Raw genomic sequence first — 6943 nt, forward strand, 5'->3', positions numbered from 1 at the left:
CTCTGACTATTTTGTGCAAAGTTATTGTTTCTCTCTTTGGTGTTGCTGTATCTTTTGTGGCGGGTACTAAGCCCTCTGCGGAAGGGGGGATTCGGAAAAGATCTCCCCTAGGATGGATGGTGAAACATCGGAGGAAATTGGGAGGGGAGCCTCTCACTCAAAAACAGCTTCTAGAATATGGTAGCAATTGGTGGCCAATGTCCAGTCTCGAAGATCATGAAAAATGGCCAAAGAACGGAACTCTAAGATATACTACTATAGTACAACTGATGGTACTTTGCAGGCGGGAGGGTAAATGGGATGAAGTACCATGCGTGCATTTCTTTTTCACACTAAGAAACCACCCGGAATGGCAGAAGGAATGCGGAATAATCCCACAGGATCCTCTGATCTTGGCTCTAGAAAAGGAGGGGAGGGGCAGGAATTTAAAACGATGGTGTTCTGCTTGTCGTATGGGGAAGAGATGCTGGAAATGCGGACGGGAGGCAGAAGATGACCTAGAGTTCATGGCTGCTCCCCGGCAGAGGTTGGGAGAGAATCCTGATGCCGGTGATGCTATTAGTCATGTGAGCAGGGTAAGAGAAAGCGGTCGTAGGCGAGCCGGTGACGCTGGTAGCGCGGGAGGAACTGGCTATGGCCCTGGCTATGGGCGACTTGGTGGAGCAGAAGGATTTAGTGCGATGGCAGGAAGAACGAGGGGACGACAAGGGGAAGCAGGAGAGGTTTTACAAGCTCCTCTCCGACAAGCGGTCGGAAATAACGGGCCAGTAAGCGTTAAAGTGCCATTGCCAAGAAGGGATTTGAGGTTCTGGAAGGAAACGGCGGGGATTGATAGGGAAGAGCCAGAAAGGGGGGGTAAATTTTGGAAACTATAACCAGGACCCAAGCCCCTGATTGGAAAGATGTACAGGTAATGTTAGAGACATTGTGAGACGGTACTGAGAAGAAGGTGGTATGAAACACTGCTGGGAAAGAGGTGGAAGGGGCACGGGCTAATGGGGACCTGCAGGGAACGACAGATCCAACTTTTCCTGCCGCAGACGCGGGGGGGGATCCTAAGCAGCCGGGACCCCAGGGGCTTTTGGGTACTATTTGGCATAAGGCACGCTATGCCAAAAGCGATCAATTGGTGCAAATGCTATGAGGTTAAGCAAGAACCAAACGAATCCCCGTCTGCCTTGGTGGAGCGGTTAAAAGTCGCTGCCAGGAAATACACGAATGTAGACCCTGAAAAACCAGAAGAGGCCGTTCCGTTGGCTTCTGTCTTTATGAGACAATCGGCCCCAGCTATAAGAAAGAAACGCCAGAACTTCGAAGGGGCAGACTCAAGGGATTTGGGAAAGATGTTAGAGGTAGCGTGGATGATTTTTTCATAGTAGAGAGAAGGAAAAAGAGGCACGACAGGTTCGAAGGGAACACCTAAGAGAGGGGAGATGGATTGCTGCTTTAACAGGGGCTCCTGGAGGAACCGGTAGAGAAAGGGGAGGCACAGGAAGGGGTTACCGGGAAGAAGCAGGGGAAGGGGAAACTCAGCTCCTTTTGTACAAGCCCGTCTTGCCTCTTGGTGGGTTTTTCTTCTTGGCGTACAAAACAGTGCCGAAAGGAGAAACGCTGGCAGAAGCAGCTGCCCCATGGGCTGAGAGCAAAGCCCCCGTTCCAGCAGGCTTTCTGGTTTCCCGGGGATGCCCAGGAGAGCTGGAACCCTGCCCGGCAGCACAGGCCAGGCAGCCGCCCGGCACGGGAGTGTGGCAGGGTTTGGGGGGGGCCCAGAGGCATGGGCAAACTGCCGCCCAGGAGAGCGGCAGCCGTGCTGCCCCAGGGGAGCCCACCGGCTCTCCCTGCCCTGCTGCGCGCTGGGGAGCCCCAGTGTGATGTCAGAGCCACCAGTGTGAGGGCCCGGACCACCGCCAGGAGAGACGTGGCGGGGTTGGGAGGGCTGAGTAGCACGCAGTGGCGGTAGCAGAAGGATAGCAAGGGCAGGGTTAGGCCCGTGGGAGCACAAGTCCCGAGAGATCCCTGGCTGCACCCACTGCCTTTAGCAGAGCCAGCCGCGCACACGGCCACTCCACCCAAGCAACCTCTTTGTGTCGTGGAGCAACAGGGATGCCCGGTGGCGGAAGGCGTCGGGCAGCACTGTCGCTCCGTCCTGTGGCCTGCTGGCAGGCTGGGCAGTGTCCTCTCCTCCCAGCACAGCGTGCCCCTTCTCTCCCCATGCTCTCACGCCTGCCAGGAGGAAAGCAGGCCGAGCAGACAGCGGGAGCTTGGTGGGGTTGCGCAGCAGCCGCCCCCCCCCCCCGCCACAGGAGCACCTCCCCGGCCTCTCTGCCAGCACAGAGCAAGCAGCAGAGGGAAGGGGCAGAGGGGAGGGAGACTGAGCCCCAGCAGGGCCGGCATGCAGAGGATGCCAGCTGCCTTCCCCCTTCCCGTGTCCCCAGCAGCCGCGGTACCAGCAGCGAGCCTCAGATTGCCACAGCCGCTCCCACCCACTTTCAGGAGCTCGTTCCTGAGCAGGAGCAGGGCTGGCAGGGGGAGACACCTTCATTGCATTGTCGCTCCTAACACCCCCGCTTCCTTTTCCCGCTTTTCTTCCCAGAACGCACCGCTTCCCAGAGCCTTTGCACGTGTCAAACTTCTGGTGAAGAGCAACTGGGGAAACCCAGCGTACACCTGCATTTATCGAGTGCAGGTTCACGGGAAGATGGCAAAACCAGAGGAAAAAGAGAAGGGCATACAGAAAAGAGCAGCAGAAGGGGAAGGAACAAAACAATAAAAAAGATGTGGCAATTCAGATTGGTGCAGAAGCTCTGTCTCCAAAGTGGGGTGCGCAAGAAGGCCCTTTGGGGGTGAAAAGGGGCTTTAGAGTGTAACTATCAAAGTTTAACTATTGTACAAAAGGATCGAAGTAAGGAGTCTTGTAATCTCTCAGCGAAGGACAGTTCCCGATCAGAACAGCAACTTGTCTTAAAAACCAGCTGAAACCGACCCTGCAGTTTGGACAAGAGTCAAGGAGCAACAGAGTCTGCGCAAGAAGAAGGGGTTACTAGCGGTGACGAAGAAAAGAGTCATCAGCCTTCATCCCCACGACCCCCCAGCGACCACCACCAGGAGGCACTGCGCAAGCGCAGTTGGGAGGAGTTTATGGAAACGACCTCTTGGGGCTAATTTTAATACGAAGCGGGGACAGGTCATGCATATGTCTGGGCGTATTGGGAAACCTTAGGTATATGTAACACTTTGTCGTATAAATCCAGGACAAGCTACCGCGTGGGCGCGCACGACTTTGGCGGGCTGACCCGCCCCCTGTGCTGCCCAACGCTGAATAAACATACCTACTTTACAACCCTAGGGGTTGCGGAGTCTGTTTCCGCACGTCAGGGGGAGGGCGGGAGCCTTTGGGAACCGTTAGGACTTCTCCTTAATTGTTTCTTCAACCGGAGGAAGGCAGGAAGCACTCCTAAGGTTTACTCCAGAGAGCCTGGCACCGCTCCTTCTCCCGCCACCCCGCGAGGCTCCGCAAGCGGCACCAGCCCAGGGCAGGCAGAGGGGCCCGGCTGCAGTTTACCACAGGGAGACGGCCACCCGCCCCCGAGCGGGCTCTGCAGGAGCTCTCCCCGGAGCCCGCCCACCCTCCTCCTGGCCTCTCAGCCAATGGCGCCCGCCAGGCAGCGCCAGGCAGGGCCCGCCAGCAGCCAGTGCAGCGCCCTTCTCTGGCCCCGCCCCCTCCGGCCCGCTGCCATGGCAACGGGGCCGACTGCAGGCACGGCCTGCGGGCCGAGCAAGGAGCCTTGGGACAGCTCTGCGGGGCTGCCAGGGCCGGGGGCTGGGAGCTCCTCCCTTACTTTCCTGACAGTGGGGCCGCAGGAGCAGGTGGAACCGTTTGGCCTAGCACCTTCCCAGCATCCCGGCTGTCGGTTTGTCGGTTACCCGCCAGTTTCTGTGAAAGGGCTGTGGGGAGCCTGTCTGAGTGGCCTGTGGGAAGCCCCGTTCCTCGGCCCATCAACGTCCCCGCTCTAGAGCTGGCTGCTCTCTGTCGGGGGTCCTTTTGTGTCACATTGAGTAGTGTCGACGGGGAATGTTCCAGCGTTTGGCCCCTGGTTATTCTCCCCTTGGCATTGGGACGACCCTGACCCGTCTTTCCTCTTGACGGACCACCGTCTCCGGGGTTCCCAGAAAGGCTGTGCGGTTCTGCAGCCCTTGGGCTGTTCCCGTCATGGGCTCCACCATCTAACACTCGAGGCCCCTCGGTCCCCCAGTGCTGCATTCTCCACCACTTGGCTGTTCCCTCCCGCTGCTGCTATCATGGGCATCGTGTTCTGGGCTACAACGCCGCCTCCGCTAAGGACATCCCGGGAAAGCTCGTGCAAAGGATGCCAGGGGTAGGGAGGGTTAGAACCCCGTCTTCCTGGCAGCTGTCTAACAGCAGGGAGCATTGGGAGGGGGTCAGGGTGGCAGGAGCATTCCCTGGGGGGTGCTGGAGGCTCCCAAGGGGTTCCTGAGAGATGGGGCTGGGGAGTGGGCATCCCAGGATGCTCGGGGGGTTCTCATGCTGCTGGAAATGGTTTCTAAAGCTAAGCAGAAACGGCAATTTTCCCATTAGCTTTGTATGACGGTAGGCACCTTAGGTGGGACCATCCCCCGTGCATCCAGCGCTGTAATAAAGAGAATGCCTGCTTCTCGATGCTACATTGGTGTGAAGAGGTTGATTCCCCATTTCGGTGACAGTTTGGGCGACCCAGATGGGACTCTGCTTCTGAATCTCGACGGATCCGCGGGATCGCAGGACCCCCAGCCGGCACCGAGGGATTCTCGGGAAGAACCTCCGAAGCCCAGGCCAAAGAGCTCTGAGCAGGACCCCTGGGAAGGTAAAGGCATTCCTTTTCTGTAAAAGATTAAAAGGGCGGTTGCCTGCCCGTCAGGCGCGGCGAAGGCCTCGCAGGGTTGGGCTGTAAAGGTGCCTAAGGGAAGGATTGGACCCTATCGGGCCCAAGTCCCTAGGACACCTGTGTCTGGAAAGCTTTGGCCGAAGGGGTGGGTTGGAGTCCCTCTGAAGGTAATCTAGGGGTTCGAGTCCCCGTCTGGGGAATGCCTCTGACTATTTTGTGCAAAGTTATTGTTTCTCTGTTTGGTGTTGCTGTATCTTTTGTGGCGGGTACTAAGCCCTCTGCGGAAGGGGGGATTCGGAAAAGATCTCCCCTAGGACATATGGTGAAACATCGGAGGAAATTGGGAGGGGAGCCTCTCACTCAAAAACAGCTTCTAGAATATGGTAACAATTGGTGGCCAATGTCCAGTCTCGAAGATCATGAAAAATGGCCAAAGAACGGAACTCTAAGATATACTACCATAGTACAACTGATGGTACTTTGCAGGCGGGAGGGTAAATGGGATGAAGTACCATGCGTGCATTTCTTTTTCACACTAAGAAACCACCCGGAATGGCAGAAGGAATGCGGAATAATCCCACAGGATCCTCTGATCTTGGCTCTAGAAAAGGAGGGGAGGGGCAGGAATGTAAAACGATGGTGTTCTGCTTGTCGTATGGGGAAGAGATGCTGGAAATGCGGACGGGAGGCAGAAGATGACCTAGAGTTCATGGCTGCTCCCCGGCAGAGGTTGGGAGAGAATCCTGACGCCGGTGATGCTATTAGTCATGTGAGCAGGGTAAGAGAAAGCGGTCGTAGGCGAGCTGGTGACGCTGGTAGCGCGGGAGGAATTGGCTATGGCCCTGGCTATGGGTGACTTGGTGGAGCAGAAGGATTTAGTGCGATGGCAGGAAGAACGAGGGGACGACAAGGGGAAGCAGGAGAGGTTTTACAAGCTCCTCTCCGACAAGCGGTCGGAAATAACGGGCCAGTAAGCGTTAAAGTGCCATTGCCAAGAAGGGATTTGAGGTTCTGGAAGGAAACGGCGGGGATTGATAGGGAAGAGCCAGAAAGGGGGGGTAAATTTTGGAAACTATAACCAGGACCCAAGCCCCTGATTGGAAAGATGTACAGGTAATGTTAGAGACATTGTGAGACGGTACTGAGAAGAAGGTGGTATGAAACACTGCTGGGAAAGAGGTGGAAGGGGCACGGGCTAATGGGGACCTGCAGGGAACGACAGATCCAGCTTTTCCTGCCGCAGACGCGGGGGGGGATCCTAAGCAGCCGGGACCCCAGGGGCTTTTGGGTACTATTTGGCATAAGGCACGCTATGCCAAAAGCGATCAATTGGTGCAAATGCTATGAGGTTAAGCAAGAACCAAACGAATCCCCGTCTGCCTTGGTGGAGCGGTTAAAAGTCGCTGCCAGGAAATACACGAATGTAGACCCTGAAAAACCAGAAGAGGCCGTTCCGTTGGCTTCTGTCTTTATGAGACAATCGGCCCCAGCTATAAGAAAGAAACGCCAGAACTTCGAAGGGGCAGACTCAAGGGATTTGGGAAAGATGTTAGAGGTAGCGTGGATGATTTTTTCATAGTAGAGAGAAGGAAAAAGAGGCACGACAGGTTCGAAGGGAACACCTAAGAGAGGGGAGATGGATTGCTGCTTTAACAGGGGCTCCTGGAGGAACCGGTAGAGAAAGGGGAGGCACAGGAAGGGTTTACCGGGAAGAAGCAGGGGAAGGGGAAACTCAGCTCCTTTTGTACAAGCCCGTCTTGCCTCTTGGTGGGTTTTTCTTCTTGGCGTACAAAACAGTGCCGAAAGGAGAAACGCTGGCAGAAGCAGCTGTCCCATGGGCTGAGAGCAAAGCCCCCGTTCCAGCAGGCTTTCTGGTTTCCCGGGGATGCCCAGGAGAGCTGGAACCCTGCCCGGCAGCACAGGCCAGGCAGCCGCCCGGCACGGGAGTGTGGCAGGGTTTGGGGGGGGCCCAGAGGCATGGGCAAACTGCCGCCCAGGAGAGCGGCAGCCGTGCTGCCCCAGGGGAGCCCACCGGCTCTCCCTGCCCTGCTGCGCGCTGG

Source organism: Platalea leucorodia (genome assembly GCF_965183815.1).
Source record: "Platalea leucorodia genome assembly, chromosome: 19".
NCBI classification, from domain to species: Eukaryota; Metazoa; Chordata; class Aves; order Pelecaniformes; family Threskiornithidae; genus Platalea; species Platalea leucorodia.